Source organism: Condylura cristata, unplaced genomic scaffold (genome assembly GCF_000260355.1).
Source record: "Condylura cristata isolate star-nosed mole 26May11 unplaced genomic scaffold, ConCri1.0 scaffold00032, whole genome shotgun sequence".
In the NCBI taxonomy this organism is placed as follows: domain Eukaryota; kingdom Metazoa; phylum Chordata; class Mammalia; order Eulipotyphla; family Talpidae; genus Condylura; species Condylura cristata.
Window position 1 is genome coordinate 5722467 of NW_004567133.1, and position 17793 is coordinate 5740259.

Genomic DNA, 17793 nt, shown 5'->3' on the forward strand with positions numbered 1-17793 from the left:
AATGAACAACTATAAACTAGAGACATTTTACCGGGGGTAGAGTGGGGAATGGGATCAAAAAAGGGGGGTGTGGTGGGGGGAACTGCACTGGACTATGGTGATGACACACGGGTGATCTGGTGATGGGAAGCCCACGGGGATTGCATTGAGATGGAAAAAGGTACTAAATGATGTAAAAATAAACTATTATAGTATTAAAAAAAAAAGTAACCTGCATATATCGAGGGGGTGGACTGACTGGGTCTGATGGAACTTCCTGGGAAGATGCAAATGTTTCACATCTAGACTGAGGTGTAGCTCAACACAGGTGGACACATCTGTCAAAAACTTTAGGTTACTGCATTTTAATTAAATTGTCCAGCCACTGAAGAATATAACAAGACAGTTGATAAACTCCTTGTGGGAGTAGGGCTGACTCAGGGCTAGACGTTTTATTGGAAAGTCCCTAGCACCAACCTATTCAGGGATTCTTGTCTTGGGCTGGACTCTATAAAGGAGGGAACTAATATAAACAGAAAAAAAGCAATTTGGAGGAAACAAAATATGCAGGGAGAAGAAGACAAAAATAAATAAACAGGAAGTGAAATGACAATAGCCCAATACCCATCTCGGTATAGTCAGAGGTTGAAGGGAATAAATTCTGGAGAATCCAGCTGGCGAGCTGTGACCTCTCTGCTCTGGGAGCTGATGGGAGCAGGGATGGGGTGGGGTGAGGCCGCCCACACCCTGGATGCCATAGTGAAATAACCCGTATGGAGCCGCGTCCTCCCAGTCAGAGACCCTGTGTTTCATCCTCTCCAAAGACCAAACCTTCAGTCTTTGGGGCAGCTGCCTTGCTCTCCTCAGTGGACAAGATCTGAGGGGTAAATCTCTTCTTAGGGCCTCCCTGGTGGCGCAACTGGTTAGAGCGCAGCACTAAGAAGCTATTGCAGCCACTGCAGCCCAAGTTCGATCCCCAGCCCCAGAGGTGACCCGCATGGCCAGCACACCTCTCCTGTCTCCTGCTGTTTCCCTCAGCAGTGCATTTTGGTCATCTGCCTGTCTGCTCCCCACTCTGTCTCTGGTGAATCCTCTCACCCCTGCACCTCTAGCCTGTACCCCAGTTCCTGTGTGCATAAACAAATAAGTCTAAAGAAAAAGCCCATCGAAACCCGCAGGGATTACAATTGAGATGGAAAAAAAATGTACAAAATGATGTAAAAATAAACTGTTATAAAATAATAATTAAAAAAAAAAAAAGAAAGAAAAAGCCCGTCTTACATCAATCCTCCTGCTTTTTGGCCATAGATCTACTGGCCCCTTTTCCAGAGGTACTTTTTCATTAATATCAGTATTGTGGAGGCTTTTGGGAGTTAAATTCTGGGGCTCCTTGCCTTTTCTCTTTCCAGGTTTGGGGTTTATTTAAAGAGCAACATTATCAGACTGCTAACTCACCACAGCTTCATCTGTCTTTCAGACTCCAAAATGCTGTTGCCATTATCTGCTTTTTGACTTGTAGTATGTGCTGACTCATTGTGGGCACCAGATAATGGCCCCCGAATGTCCCACATCCTTGCCCCCAGAACCTATGAACACGTTACCTTACGTGGCAGAGAGGGGCTTTCAGATGTTTTTATGTTTCTCAGTGGACTTGAACTGGGGAGCTGAGCCCCACCTAGTCACCCGAAGCAGAGAACGGCCCCCACTCAGTTCAAAGAAAGAGACATGAGTCGAGGAGCAGGGCCAGAGAGACGCAGCCTGCGGGGACGGGCCATGAGCAGGGGCAGCGCCCTCTGGAAAAGGACACTGGGAAAAGGCCAGGAAATGGGTTTTCCCTAGAGCTTCCAGAATATCTTTCCAGAAACAAGGCCCTCCCTGGTGGCGCAACGGGTTAAAGCGCAGCACTGCAAGCTCACTGCAGCCGCTTCAGCACAAGTTCAATCCCCGGCCAGGGAGCTGACCCACAGGGCCCAGCAGACCTCTCCTGTCTCACCCGCTGCTCCCCTCTGCAGTGGATTTCAGTGGATCCACCTGTTCTGTTCAGTGGATCCACAGAGAAGTTAGATGTGTGTATCCATCACTGTCTTCAGCCAGCAGCCTCTGCTTACATCTGCTTCGTCTCTACCTTCACGAAGTTCTTAGTTACCCCTTGTCTGTTGGGCATCTCCTACGCCAGTGACCCACTCCCAGCCTCCTCTTTAAGAGGCTCTTCTCTCCTCTCTGCAGCTGCACACATGTCACTTTCAATGTCATCTTTATGCTGATGTCTCTGGTGCTCTGTCACCAGCGAGAGTCTCCCCCTTGAGCTCCAGACCCAGTATCAGTCCTTACTGGGACCTCTCACCTGCTCCTCAAGTTGAAAATGTCCATTGCCAGGCCCTCCCTGGTTAGGAGGCAGCAAGCAGCTGCTTCAGTGCAAGTTTGATCCCTGCTCCAGAGCTGACCCACATGGCGCCACAGACCTCTCCTGACCCGCCCGCTGCTCCCCTCAGCAGTGTACTTCCTCAGTATGCCTGTTCTGCTCCCCACTCTGTCTCTGGTGAATCCTCTCACCACCCCTGCACCTTTGGCCTGTACCCCAGTTCTGTATGCATTTAAAAAAAGAAAGAAAATGTCCATTGCTACTGTGTTGGTGGGCCATGGTTGTCTAGGGGGTTGTGTGGGGGCCGCAGGACCCGAGGGGAGAGCCTGTACTTCTAAAGCACAGACAACATGTAAACCAGTGTTACCCCAATAAAATAAGAAAGGAAATACCTGGCCCTCCCTGGTGGCAGAGCAGGTCAGAGCACCCAGCAGGTTTGATCCCCCAGCAGGGAGCTAGTCCACACGTGCAGCAGGCCTCTCCTGTCTCCCTGCTGCTCCCCTCAGCAGTGTGTTTCAGCAGACCTGCGTGTTCTGCTCCCCACTCTGCCTCTGGTGAATCATCTCACCGTCCCCCATGTCTGGCCTACACCCCAGTTCTTGTATGCATAAATAGATGGATCTTTATAAACGAAAGGGAAAGAAAATACCCTCTGCAGAATTCTCCATCTTCTCAGTGCACTTCTGCCCTCTGCTGACCCTCCCATCACCCCACCTACTCACCCAGGTGCAGTCTCATCCTCCTCCCTTCTTCCAGGGACCCCCAGCAAGTTCTGTCTCCTACGTGCACTCAGAGGCATCCACTCATTCAGCTCCGAGGCACACCGTTGCCAGGTCCCTTCCGTCATCGCCATGACCTTTGCGTGGTTTCCTGCATCCACTCAGCTCTCTGGAGCGGCTCCAGAGGTCACGAAAATGTCAGTCAGATTTTATCACTTCCCCACTCATAGCTTCCAGAGGCTTTCAGTCCCAGCTAGAATAAACTCCGTTCTCTCACTCATGGCCCACAAGGTGGCCTGAGGGGGTCATTTCCTGCCACACTTCATGTCACTCTGGCCATCACATGTCACTCCCCATCACGTGTCACTCCCCATCACGTGTCACTCCCCATCACGTGTCACCCTCCCCATCACGTCACTCCCCCCATCACGTTGCCCCCATCCCGTGTCACTCCCTCACCACCCAGGCCTCTCCCCTTTCTCTTGTCCCTTCACCCCAGGCTCGCTTTGCTCATGTCCTCCTGCCTGGAATGCTCTACTCCCACTCTGCCCTGCTTCTTCTCACGCGTAGGCCTCAAGCCGAACCCCCTTCCGCCCTAGTCCCCTAAACAAAGTGGGAGACACCGCCCGCTGCGGTTACGTCCTAACAGTGGGTCTTGAACATCGATGATAATGACGTCTGCGCCGTGGATGTCTCCTTTGGCTCCCACACTTGACATAAGCCCCGTGAGAGCAGGCACAGCACGCTCCTGCTCCCGTCCCTGCCCGGCTCCCGGGGCTTATGGATGCAGGGACAGGTGAATGAACACACGGGGTCACGGGCTCCCCGGCATGTGCCTGGTGCTTCCTTATACAGATACTTCATTTTGACAGCCGCCCTGGGAGCTGCTCCTCCAGGACCGCGTCGCCCACTCCTCTGCGGCTAGCGGTGCTGGCCAGTGAGCGTGGGCAGAAGTCTCGCGAAACCTCATGGGCTCCTGTTACTTCTTCTTCACCTGCTGGCTTGTTGCAGCAGAGGACCCAGCAGTGGATTCCCAGCCCTGGGTGACAGCTGACTCACAGGCAGGCGGAGCCTGGGTTCCTGAAAGGCTGAGGGGCGCCCCCCCCTTATCCCAGCCGGCTGCAGACTTTGCAAAGCAGAGCGTGAGGCTCCAGTGCGTGCAGCTCCGGCAGTTTCCAGGCTCACTTGTTATAACAGCCGCTCTGGCCTTGACTAATCCACAAGCACAAGGAGCAGGCGGCTGGGGCGCAGCACTGTGAGGGTTTTGCTTTTGTTGACAAGTTTTCTTCAGACACAGACGTGCTCTCTACTGCAGTCCCCCGCAGCCCAGCTCACACCTTGGGGACAGCACCTCCCTGATGTGTCACCGCCCCAGAGGGTGCCGTTTTGGACTCAGTAGGTGTGAGCCCCCCAGGAAGAGCCTGTCACGCTCCTCTCTGTGACCTCAGCCTTGACCCCAGTCAGTCGTCTCAGAGAAAGTTTGTGGGATCCACAAATGAGCATCTTTTCGTTGCCTCGTTGTCCCTAGAAGTGTCAGAGAAAGTCCAGCTCTTCAATGGCACAGAGGCCCAGAGAGAAGAGGTGACTTCCCCGGGGTCACAGGGACGCCGCTGCAGTGGGACTGGCCTTCCCCTTGCTGCTGAACAGGGTGGCGGGCTCCGGGAGGGGAACCCCAGCACCTCCCAGGCGAGGGCTGGAGAAGGGAGGCTTTTCTAAGCCCCCAAGGTGACCCCACCAAGCCTCAGCGCCCGCTACCCCTCCTCTCATAGGAAAGAAACATTCCAGAGTCTTCCTCCCACCCTCCCCAGCTAGCGTCACCCAGCGCTCCGGCCTGGGCATCCACATCATTCAGTATTTTTAGTATCGCCACCTGGCACCTGTGGTCACTGTCCCTGCCCAGCCTGGCAGTGTCCCTCCCCTGGCCTTAAAGGGCTAGTGCCCACCAGCTGGAAAGCAGACGGATTCCTGCGGACCTAGGCCGCCATAGGCCCAAGCAGGAGGCCGGCGTGGATTCCAAAGTTATAGGTGGGAGGTGGGGGAGACGGGGAGACGCAGGAGCTTGTGGCTGTGTGACCCTAAGGCCAATGTCTGTCTCATTCTGGGGGCTCCCCAGAGCCTGGTGGGAAACAGGAGTGTGCACTTTGTGATAATCCACTCAGATGATGTCTTCTTGCCTGGTGTCATAGTCAATCAACAGGCATTTCGAGCCCCTACTGCAGAAATGATGACCCCCTCGGGAGGTCATCGCTTTCAAGTTCAAGAAGCGCCCTCGCCTGTGACCTCAGTCTCCCAACTTGCCTGTCTGCTGCATGGAACCTGGTCGCACGCCCCGGGCTCCGTGGTCAAGGCCCCGCGATGGCCCTACTGAGCTCCGGCCCCGAGACTGCCTCCCCACACAGCTTCTATTTCACACCACCTCTTGCCAGCCCCACCTCCGGGGCTGTCCTGTCTTCAGCTCCACCCACCACCAGGGAGAGGGCCTGGCTGTGGGGAGCAGTCTTTCCCACTGACTCCCTGAGACCCGCACACCTTGTCCATCAGGGTGCCCAGTACCCTGCCAAGACCATCTGTAGGCTTGTCTGCCCTCCTGGGGGGCTGTGACCCTGTGAGTGTTGGGCTGGGGTCACTCTGCTGAATGATGAACCGAAGGCTGGGCCAGGAGCATCCCCCCGCTTTCACAGATGAGGACCCAGAGGGCGATAGAGGGGAAATGACTGACCCAAGGGTCCAACAGAGACATTCAGAGAGGAGCCCGGGCCTGGGCGGCAGAAGCCCACACCCACCCTCCCGCAAAGGGCGGAGGGGCCACCTGGATTGGGCCCGAGCCTGCCCTTCTCCCCACGCGGGCAGTGCTGACTCAGATGGTGCTGGAGGCGAGGGGGGCTGGGCTGGGGCAGAGGTGACCCTTGTCTGCCCAGCAGACTTTCCATCCATTCCCAGAAGGTGTGGTCACAGCCTGGGTAATGCACTTGGCCAGAGCTTGGATTTCCCTGCGGGTGGGGGTGGGAAGCACTGGCGAAAGCTTGGATTTCCCTGCAGGTGGGGGTGGGAAGCCCTGGCGAAAAGGACCACGGTCCTCAGGGCAGGAACCCCTGCCTGGGCACAGTGTACAACTACTGTCCCTCAAAGGTTCAGAGAACGTACACCCACTTACACTGACAAACATACGCACGCACACACTCACACATACTCACCCCCGAGTAACCGGCCACGGCCACACAAACGTTCGTGTCGTCTCCTTCTCACACACACAGACACGTCGTCTCCTTCTCACACACACAGACACGTGTGCGCAGACACAAACAGACATGCCCGCCACTTCAGTAGGACGGAACTCTGTTAAGTGCTGGTGCAGCGCGACAAGGAGAAGCAGCTCTGAGCTGGCCGGGCAGGGGCTTCCTGCAGGTGCGCGGGCGAAACCAGGGCGCAGTTTCTCTGGGGTGAGTTCAGGGGAGCGGAGCGAGATTAATTGGGTGGGGTCAACCCGACCACGTAGGTCTTGGGATGTTGAGCAGAGTGTCCACTTGAGCCGGGAACCACGGAGAGCTCTGCTCTGAGCGGGGTGGACATGACCACACTGGGGGCGGATGGGAAGGTCACAGTGGGATAGGATGGGGGCGACAGAGGGGGGGGTGACACCAGGTGAGAGATGGGAAAGGCTGCCACAGGGGTGGCGGCGGCTGGCCAGCAGAGGACCACAGACAGACGGAGATTTGCCCTGCGCCCACCCTCAGGCACTGACCTCTGCAGCGGGACCTCTTCCAGCGGCTCTTCCTCCTCCTCTTCCCTGTGGAAGCAGACGAAGCAGAAGGCTGGAACATCTCCACAGCCCAGGGGCCAGGCTGGAGGCAGCTCCAGGATGGGGCAGGGGTGGCTGGTGGTGGCCAGGGCAGCATCATCCCCAGTCTGGGCAGGGGGCCCAGAGCCAGAATGCTCCAGGGTCAGCAGCCTGTTGGCCTCAGGGTCCCTCGCCTGCCCACCTGCCACCTGTGCCTTTTCACTCAGGTTACCCGTCGCCTCGGTGGGGGGTAGAGCCTGTGGCTCTGTTCGGTGGGGACACCGTCCTGGCCCCAGGGGCTTCCAGCCGCAGCGCTGGGCCGGGGCAGGCAGCTTCCAGCAGCCTCGTCTCAGAGTCTCAGAGTCTCGGAGGTGCCTCACTGGCGACCAAGGTCCAGCAGGCCACTCACTGCCCGGGGTGGAGCCTTTGCCCCTCGGTGGCCCACCCAGCTGCTGTCTGTCAGAGGCGAGGCTGGGCCGACAGGCTCACAGATGCCCTGTCCATCTGGTCATCTGTCTGTCCAGCGGTCTGTGCCTCCTGAGCAAGCACGGGCTTCCTAAGAAAGTTTGTTCTCTGTGCCGGAGGGGCGGCAGGCGTGGTCTCCGGAGGGAGGGTCAACACCTGGGGCTGAGAGACGGGCAGGTGAGGCGACCCCAGGCGAGTCCAGGCCCCCAGTCGTGGCTCCAGTGCTGTTGCTGGTCTGGAGCCGGCTCCCTCCACTCCCAGCTCCTCAGACTCCTACTCTGGTGGCTGCTGCTCCGGCAGAGGCAGACCGGCTTGGCTGTGGGTATTAATAGCTCCACATTCACGCTGAGAAGCCTGGAAGTTAACTCCTTCCCTGCCAGAGGGGAGGCTGGTGGGGCTGCCAGTGGCGAGGAGCAGAAGCTTGGCTGCCTTCACAGGACCCTCAGATGCCATGAAGCTGTGCACCGCTGGGCATCTAGGTCTTGGTCCAAGTCCCCTGGCCATTTGACCCCCATGCACACCTCCTGAAGTCTGGCAGAACAGAGTCTCTGGCAGCATCCCTGGAATGGGGGAGTCTGAGCTCTAGGGAGTGTCCCCAGGATTCCTGCACTCATGGGGGGGGGCATCCCTCCACCCCTGGGACCACTGCAGTTCCCTGTCACTATAGGTCCAGTTTGGTGGCTGAATCTCTGTGGACCCACCCAGATAAACCTCATGCAGCTCCCCTGGGAAACACCCAGTCCTCTATTCAGTGGAAGAGTGTGGGAAGAGGGTGGAGAGGCAGGAATCTGAGTATAATTTGTTTGCTTGAAAATGTTTATGAAGCACCTGCAAAGTGCCAGGAACTGTGCCTGCTGGTGACTGGTAGGCACTGGTGAGGAAGAAGGGCCTGTTCCTGCTCTGGAGGGCTGGCAGGTCACAGTGAGAGGGCAGGGCCACAGCTCACCTGCTCGGATGCTAGCCATCCTGAGAATAAGGGAAACTCCCTGCAGGGATCCAGGCTGGCTGGGTTTCTATGCCTAGCTCACCTCTGCAATTTGCAACAAGCATAACCTTGCACCGGTAAACAAAGGGAAAATAACTTCAGATTCTGAAAAGTGCTACAAAATGCTATGAAAAAATGAAACTGGTATGTGAGAGGGGAGGTGGCTTGATAGAATGTTCAGGGAAGACCTCCCAGGAAGCTGAGGTTGGAGCAGCAGGAGTCAGATCTAGCAGAGGTGGTCCAGGAGGAGGATCAGTAGCTAGCTGCAAAGGGCCAGAGGCAAGAAGGAGCGGGTGGGTTTGAGGAAGGGTATGAGAAGCTACAAAAGTCTTTAAGCTGGGCCTTGAAGCCTTCAGCAGTAGGGAGGGCAGAGTATGTGCGTACTCACAGGCCAAAAAGATGGTGGACCCCCACTAGGCACGCTGAAAGTTACCCTGGGGTGGGGGGGCTTGAAGGAGCAGGGGTGGGTGGGAGGAGGATGCATGTGGGAACTGGGGCCAGCGAGGGGGCTGAGGAGATGGCGGGCAGGAAGAGACTTGGAAGGAAATATCTGTATTTGTTTAACTGAATTCCATTGGTTGGAAGGAGAAATGTGGGCCTCCCCTTGTTAAGAAAAGCTGGGGGCTGAGGACACGGCCTCCGCGAGCAACTGTTTCGGGAGCACCGACCACAAGGGCACCTACGCAGATGGCCTGCGAGTGGGCGCTGGTGTCCAGCGCTCTGCTCCGCCAGGGCCTGCGTGTATAAAACTGTGGGGGTGAGGTGTCTGTCTTTTTCTAATTGGGCCACCCCAAAGGATGCCTTTTTCTAATTGGTCAGTTAATAAAGTGCCTTTTTCTAATTGGTGTGCGCAAAAGGATGGCTTTTTCTAATTGGCCAGCTGATAAAGTGCCTTTTTCTAATTGGTGCGCGCAGAAGGATGGCTTTTTCTAATTGGTCAGCCCAAATAGAGCCTTTTTTTTCTAATGGGTTCACCCAGAGGATGCTCTTTTTGAATTGGTCCACCCAAAGGGGGTAGCTTTTTTTCTGATTTGCGTCGAGGTAACCTATAGGCTGGGCTGGGGTGTATGATTTAGAGACGGGGCGTCAGGTGTTAGTGTGGGCTCTGCTATAGATGTGCTGCCACTTCGGCTAGTTACTCTTCCTTTAATAGCCCTAGAACCTGTAGACATAGGGGACAGCTAATCCAACCCCTAGAACCCCCCAGGAGAAGGGATGGGCCCCAGGAAGGAGAGACTCCGTGAAGTCACACAGTGACTCACAGCAGAGTCTGATGCTGTCACCTGGGGGCTGTGTCTCCCCAGTTCTACACTTCAGCGGAGACTGCTTGCCTCCTAGGGTGTGTCCTTGAGGACAGTACAAAGACCTAGAGGGACGACAGAAGAGGCGGAGGGAAGGGGAGGTCAGGCCAGGCTGTGGCTCCCTGGGGTGGAGTCAGTAGGGGCTAGGGTGCCCCAGGCCTCCAGGCGCCCCTTCTACCTCCCCAGGCCCCTTGGGGTTGTCATTTGCAGATGTTAATTATTCAGGATGCTGGTGCTCGGCCTGGTTTTAATGCACTCTGATGGCGTTCTCAAGCTAATGGGGAAAATCAATAGGTTTTAATTCTTAGTGGCCGTGAAGCTGTCTGTCTGCTGTTTGGGTGCCTGAGCCCTGTTCTTGGGCTGGGGTTTGGTGGGTGGAGACTCAGCTCCAATTCGCAGCGAGCCTGAAACTCCACCTTTTCCTCCCCCTCCTCCCTTCCCCCAGGCCCTCAGATTCCAGCCTGGGGAGGGAAGATTACAGTCCAGGCAGCTCCAAATGCTGCCCCAGGCATCTTGGAGGGCCTCAGCCCTTCCAGCTCAGTCTTCTGCTCTTCTGGCATGGCATTCCTTCTCTGCCCCTTCTGGCCCCTTCACCAGAGAATGGTAACCCCACCAGCTTTGAGGGAGGGGGGTTGGACAGGCGTGCAGTTTTGTCCTCAGTACTTTATGGTCTTGGGGACCCTCCCCAGTCAGTCCAGTAAGCTGCCTGGAGGCTGCCTGGACTCTGGCCCAGCTTAGACCTGCCTCAGGTGTGTGTGAGGGGATCCAGCTGAGGCCTCGCGTTCCTGAAGATCCTTAAATGTGAATCCCTGCTATTATTTCTCTGTGCAGTTACACATGCAGGTATGACAATTTCTGGAACAGAACTTGAAAATTGAGAACATTCCTATAGCATTAAAGGCATACTGCATCTCGGACCAGATCCTCCCCATCCCTCCAGGAGGCCCCCAAGGTGTGTTCCCCTGCTCTGCTCGTGTGTTTGTATGTGTGTTAAATGCATTCATTAGACAAGGGTAAACATGTAAGAGACATATGATCTTCATGATACTGTTTTTGGTATTTTTTAATGTTTCCAAAATTCAATAAGCCTCCAAAAAAGAAAAAGTCTGGAGATGCCTTGACCTTGGAGAGGCCCTGCCTGCTTCTTCGAGAACCCAGGCTTTTGCCAGTGGACCCTGGGCCTCCTCTTCCTGTCCCCAACTGGGTGGGCCTGGCTTCCTCCTGTCCCCCACTCAGTCCCCAGCAAAGCTTTCCCTTGTTTTATCCATTTCTTGCTTCTCTTTTACCCACCTGGATGGTGGGGCAGGCAAAACTGCTGAGGTTACTCTAAATGCCCACCTCCTGGGCTTTTTTGGGAGAATCACATGAGCCAGAGCCTGTGAAATGCCTGGCATACAGTAGCTGGCTAGTGGGCCGGTTCTCGCCCCCCAGGGCCCTTTGAAACTTGGGTAAAATACCCCTCCTTTGGTCACCTGTGCATGTCTGATGTTTTTTCAAAGACCTTCAGGATCCACTGGTATGGTGCACAAATAACTCCCTTTTCAAACTCAAAGTCAGTAGTTACCGGGTGTGCACATGCAAGGAAGGCCAGGTCAGGTGCTACTGATGGAGGAAAGAATAGCAACGGAACCTGTCTCACAGAACCTGTCTCACGTAAGGAGATGGAGGTACCGGGATTAACATAGCCAGTAAGCACAGCCATAGAAAATAAGACCCTTAGATGCCAAGTGAAACCTTTCCCAAGGACCCCACTCTTCAAACCCATCAATTCCAAAAGCTACATCACTAGCAATGCATGTGGGGGCCCAGAGAGGCACACAGAAGGAAGGATCCCCACTGCAGGGGATTCTCTACTCAGTGGGGGGGTGGGAGATAGCCCCTTTCTCTCTGTTAACTAAGCTACTATAAAAAAAAGAGGCTTCAGGTTACATTGACGCAAACAAGTCTTCAGTCAAATTAATTAAAATCACATACTAGGTGATTTAATTGATCACCAGGTTTACCATGGGGAAAGAGGCTTATCACCAAATTGGTTCAAAGAGTCCTTTCTCTTTTATAGGAAAGAGCATGACTAGATATTTGCAGTTGGACCAGGCACAAGAAAAATGAAAGCTTGGTTTTAGATCATTAGAGCTCCGGATGACTGACAGTTGAATGGAACAGGAAGTTGGCTTCCTAGAAGAGGTCTTATTTGAATCAGAAGTTTATCAGAAAATGTTGCTTAAGCATATTATTCAGAAAGCCATGTCTTCCCAGAAGGAACTCGTGAATTATATACTACATGGAAAAAGTTATGTCCAAATCAGCTTTGGTCCAATTTTTTTTTTTTTAAGATTTATTTATTTGTACGTACAGAACTGGGGTACAGGCCAGAGATGCGGAGGGTGAGAGGATTCACCAGAGACAGAGTGGGGAGCAGAACAGGCAGATCGGCGAAGTACACTGCTGAGGGGAGCAGCGGGTGGGCCAGGAGGGGTCTGCTGAACCTCTGGGACAGGCAGGGATCGAACTCAAGCAGAAATGGCTTTAGCTTCTTAGTGCTGTGCTTTAACCTGCTGGGCCACCAGGGAGGGCCTAGTCCAATTTTTTAAAATCACAAGGTAGCTTTTTTTCTCTTCACGTAACATGATGTCTAAAGGTAGGGGCTTCTCTTGCTGATGCTGGTTTGTGAATGGTGCATATTCATGTCTTAGTTCTAAAGATGGAATGAGACAGAAGTGCTATTTCTCACTTCCGTTTATATTTTGTCAGCACGTAGTTGGCCCCCTTGTTGCAAAGGAGACTGGGAAATCCAATTTCTATCTGTGTAGCCCTCTGTATTGCTAAAACTCGGGTAGGAATGGGGTATCATTACAGGTAAGTGAGAGAGAATAGAATATAGTTAGCATCATGAAGGCCTGATGCATGATGGAATTCTGAATCCTTCCCTTTGCTTCCTTCACAAGCTCTGTTTGTCTATTTTTTATTCTTTTTAATTGAAAAAACCTGCCGAACAATCTATCTGAGATCCAGAAAATAGAAGTTCTGAGACAGATTATATGATGTCTTTGAATATTAAGGAAGAGATTTTCAATTTTGACAGGGGAATTTGAAGATGCATTAGTTTAGGTGAAATTAAAAAAAAACAAAACCCTCAAAAACAAAGCAAGAAGCAATTATAACTCCAGGGAAAACAAAATGTTGCACAATTAATCATAGTATACTATATGTCAAATCATGAATTTTATCTACAAAGGGACAATAACATAAATACTAACAATTATATTAACCAAAAAGGGGCTACTATATTAGAGAGATGTGTGTGGGAGGGAGTTTTCGGGCAAAAGTGCACTAGACTTTCATTTTCTATATTGGGAAGTAAGATCAAAAACAGAAACATCAAGAAATAGCTGTATTAGCATGGTATTTAGAATCTTGACATTTAAAGAATGACCCATGACCAGCAGCATCAGCAACACCTGGAAACTTGCAAGAAATACAGAATCTTAGGACCTCCCCCGTAACTGGTGAACGGGGGCCTGTATTTTAACAAGATCCCAGGTGAATCATGTGTTCATCAAAGTTTGAGAAACTCTGACTTAGAAAGAGAATGGCAAATAAAGAGGAATAGCTAAACATGTTGAATTCTTTGCCTCTAGAAAGAAACTTGAAGTGCAGAGAGGTGGTGTAGGGGACATTTCTGCTAAATTTCTATATCACCCTATTGCTTTTTTTTTTTTTTTGCATTTCAAATTATGTAGATTTACATTGTAGGAAAAAGGTAAATCATGCTCATGATTTAAAATCCTAACACTCAAAACTCAATGCACTGCTTTCCTGCACTAGAAGCCCACAGACTCCCTTTCATGTGTCTAGAGTATCCTTTCAGAAATTTATCTACATTTCTGACCTATGGGTACTTTATTATCCTGCTTATTCTTTTTTTTACAGAGAAGAGCACATGTAACACACTGTTCTACATCTTGTTATTTTCAGTCAGCAATATCTTGGAGATGATTTCAAATAAGCACATATAGATCTGCTTAATTCATTTGCAGATGCTTTTATAGGCTATCACAGCATGCTGGTATTATAATTTACTTAACCACTCCTCTACTGATGGGAAATTAGGTTGTTTCCAGGTTTCCACCGTCACACACAATGCTGCAGTAAGCATTTTATAACCACCATAGAGTGTATTTAAGAGCACAGGCCCTGGACTCAGATGCCAGGGCTCCTGGATGGTTATTTCTTTTCTTTTAAAAAAATATTTTTATTTTTAAGATTTATTTTATTTATTTATGCATGCAAGAACTTGGGTATAGGCCAGAGGTGTGGGGGGAGGGGGGGAGAGGAGGGGGAGGTGATGAGAGGACTCACCAGAGACAGTGGGGAGAAGAACAAGAGAATCTACTGAAATACACTGCTGAGGGAGCAGTGGGCGGGACAGTGGGCAGGACAGGAGAGGCTGCTGTGCCCTGTGGGTCAGCACCTGGGCTGGGGATCAAACTCGAGCCACAGTATCTGGCCACAGCTTGATGGTGCTGAGATTTTAACCCCTGTACCACCAAGGAGGCCCGAGATCAGTTATTTCATCTTTCTGTGTCTGAATTTCTATAGCTGTGAAATGGGAATAAACATAGTTCTGAAGGTTGGCAGGAGTTTGTTCAGCAGATCTTATTGCTATGTGCCAGGTACTGTTTTAGACACAAAGGGGCAAAACAGGTTGAAATTCTTGCCCTTTGGGGCAGGAATTGTGGAAGACTGAAAATAAACAGGATACAATTATAAGCTATATGATAAAACATGGTAAGGAAAGGGAGCAACGAAGAGGGATGGGATTTATAATTTTAGATAAGGCTGTCACAGATGGCCTCCCTGATAAAAGTGACACTTGATTCTCACGCACCTGAGGAGCTGAAGCGATGAGTTGTATTAATCACTGGGGGTTGGGGGGTAGAGCGGACAAGCATTCCAGGCAGGGGATCAGGAATAGGGATCTCTCTCCCTCCCAAGGTGGCTGCTGGCTACGGAAGACCCCTGTGCCTTTCACCCACTAACCCTAATTATGTCCTCAGGGTGCATACAAAGGAAGCAGAGGCCCTGCCCTGTTTACAGTAGCCTCCATCAAAGGAAAGCACTATCCCTGGTGGCACAGGGGTTAAATCTCAGCACTGCCAAGTTATGTCCAGCCACTGAAGCACAAGCTCGAGCTCGAGTTTGATCCTGACCAGGGAGCTGACCCACAGGGCGCGGCAGACCTCTCCTGCCCTGCCGGCTGCTCCCCTCGGCAGTGTACTTCAGTAGATCCGCCTGTTCTGCTCCCCACTCGGCCTCTGGTGAATCCTCTCACTCCTCTCCCCTCACAGCTGGCCTACACCCCATTCTTGTATGCATAAAGAGATAAAGATAAATCTGAGAAAATAACAAAGAAGCAAAAGAGAGGCAGCATTGCAGGTGAGCTGGGCTGTGCTGGAGCTGTGCCGATCATGGCCTCAACCACAGCTGAAGAAGCCAGGAGGCCTCAGAGAAGGGGTGGGATTCTCCCCACCACAGCTCCAGTCCCTGGTGCCTGAGGACGCTGTCTCCAAATCTGATCCTTCTTCTAGAGAGGTATGTGGTGAGGCGTAGGAACCAGCAAGTGAGTCTGGGAGTGCTACCTGTGGGGCAGTGTCCAGGTGGGCTCAGCTCTGTGAGGCACGGTGGGCTGGGCCCCTGTGGGCAGGCACAGAGGCTCAGCAAGGGTTGAGCTGGCAGAGCAGGCCTGTCTGTGGGTCTCTTCTCATCAGTTCCAGAATTTCTCTGTAGTCTTCACTGGGACAGAAATCTGATTGGAAGAGGAGTGGGAGTTTGTTCTGAGATGGTGATGGAAAAAGGGGGCTGTGGAGCTTCGAGTATGCTCATTTGGGATGTTTAATTGAATATGGTTAGAATATGTTGATTTGAGATGACTGTGGGGGGAAACTGATGAAGTGATGGGAGGTCTAAGGTCCGGGGGAAATTTCCTTTAGCGACTTCTTTTTATGATTTTTAGCCATTTTTCTCTTGGACCATTGCTTATTATTTTATTTCAAAAGATTTATTTATTTATGCATACAAGAGCTGGGGTGCAGGTCAGAGGTACGGGGTTGGGGGGTGAGAGGATTCCCCAGAGACAGAGTGGGGAGCTGAACAGGCAGATACTGAAGTACACTGCCGAGGGGAGCAGTGGGCGGGTCAGGAGAGGTCTGCCGCGCCATGTGGGTCATTTCCAGGGCAGGGATCGAACTCACACTGAAGTAGCTGGGGCTAGCTTCCAGTGCTGTGCCTTAACCCTCTGTGCCACCAGGGAGGGCTGAGCTAGCTACTCTTTAACAAGTAAATGGGATGGATTCCAACTGAGAAAAAGTGGTTGAAAATTAGATGTGGTTCTTGAGGGGATACAGTTACAGCGCCCACGTGTAGGGATTTACCTTAGTTACTCCACCCATAACATGGGGATTCTCCAGCTAACCAGGCATTGACCTTTATCAAATGTAACTTGTGTATTCTCTGAGGGCCAGGACAGGCTGAGTGCCGAGTTAGGCCTTGGGAACAGGCTTTGTCCACAGTTCCTCCAAATGCCTCCTTGAGGATGGGGTCAGAGGAGACCGAACTGCCCCAGCATCTCACAGCCTCAGAGGGAGAGAAAGGAGACTGGACTGAAGCTGGAGGAGGGGAGACTGCAGGCCTGCAGCCAAGATGTTTGGTGTCCACCCACACCCTTCCCCAGCTCCACCAAGCCCACGATGGGACAGATTGGCCCTAAATTTAGCTGAAAAGCAGCCCCAGAGGGAGCTTTCAGAAATCAAATGCACTGCGTCAGCCATCAGCATATTATGTCCCTTGCTTCACAAAAGAGGAAATCAAGGTTCAGAGAGCCCAGAGGGGTCATTTACCATTTACAGTGAGGTTGGTCTGGCTCCTGCTCCTAAGTGTATGGTGTGGGCTATGTCAGATCCTCTTCTCCCAACTCCCATGTTGAAGATAATGAAGGTGACATGAGGTAGCAGGGTGGCCTAATCCAATAGGACTGGTGTCCTCATAAGAAGAGATGAGGGGCCCTTCCTGGTGGCGCAGTGGGCTAAAGCACACTGCTATGAAGCAAGTCACAGCCACTGCAGCATGAGTTTGGTCCCTGGCTAGGGAGCTGACCCACATGGCACAGCAGACCTCTCCTGACCCACCTGATGCTCCCTTCAGCAGTGGATTTCAGTCAGTTTGCCTGTTCTGCTCCCCACTCGTTTCTGGTGAACTCTCTCACCCTCACACCTCTAGCTTTTACTCCAATTCTTATATGCATAAGTAAATAAGTCTTTAAAAAAAAAAGAAGAGGAGACCAGGACACAGATACCTGGAGGAGAGACCATGCAGCAACAGGAGAAGACAGCCATCTACATGCTAAAGAGAGAGGCCTGCAGACACCTTGATCTTGGATTTCTAGCTTCCAGAATTGTGAGAACATACATTTCTGTGGGCAGAAGTTGGTCAACTGGCCAACTTCTAATGTCAACTTTACTTGTGGGTCAACTTTACTTTTGTGTCAACTAACTTTGGAGGCAGACAGTTCTCAAAGATGGAGCCGGCCATGCAGAGACACAGGCTCCACCTTCCCAACCTTCTGTTCTCAAGGCCACCTGTTGGGCCAAGATGGCTGTTGGAGTGGCTTTACTGCAGTCATTAACAAGGATGTGTAGAGTGGGTCCCGCTTTTTAAGAATTCCTCAAGCGCCATGGCACAGTTTTGCTTACATCTTATTGGCTACCACTTAGTCACATGATCGTACCTCACTGCAAGGGAGCCTGGGAAATAGGACCAGCTGACAGCAAGGGCTTATCCCTGAAGAGCAGAGAAGAGTGGATGCTGGGGAGATAACCAGATCTTTCTGCCACAGACGGTGGTCTTGGACCACAAACTCAAAGATGTGTGAGAAACTTTCTTCACATTGCCCACAACTCAGTATAATTCCTATAGCAAGCCAGAAAAGCATTTCCACCTTTCTGTGTGAAGGTCTCTAACGTGGATGGCTTTCTTCATGCCCGGCTTGGGTGGGCAGTGTCTCCCTGAAGTCCCGTGTCCATGCAGGTGCGCCGGTGACTTCAGCCTTCAATTGTCAGCCTCTGCCCTGCAGACCACACAGGTCACCTTCTTCTGCCTGTGCATCTCCTTTGGGCTTTTCTGGGCCATATTCAAGGCTCAGGGATCAT

General features: G+C 52.1%; 1 protein-coding gene across 1 annotated transcript in view; it reads right to left on the minus strand.

Annotated features, from left to right (window-relative positions):
• The window catches only part of SBK1 (SH3 domain binding kinase 1), a 46732-nt gene extending 39147 nt beyond the window's left edge, over positions 1 to 7585 (minus strand). The window contains exon 1 of the mRNA XM_004691700.2: positions 6803 to 7585. The gene's annotated coding sequence lies outside the window, so the exon portion shown is untranslated. The remainder of the gene's footprint in view (positions 1 to 6802) is intronic.
• Positions 7586 to 17793: the final 10208 nt, after the last annotated feature.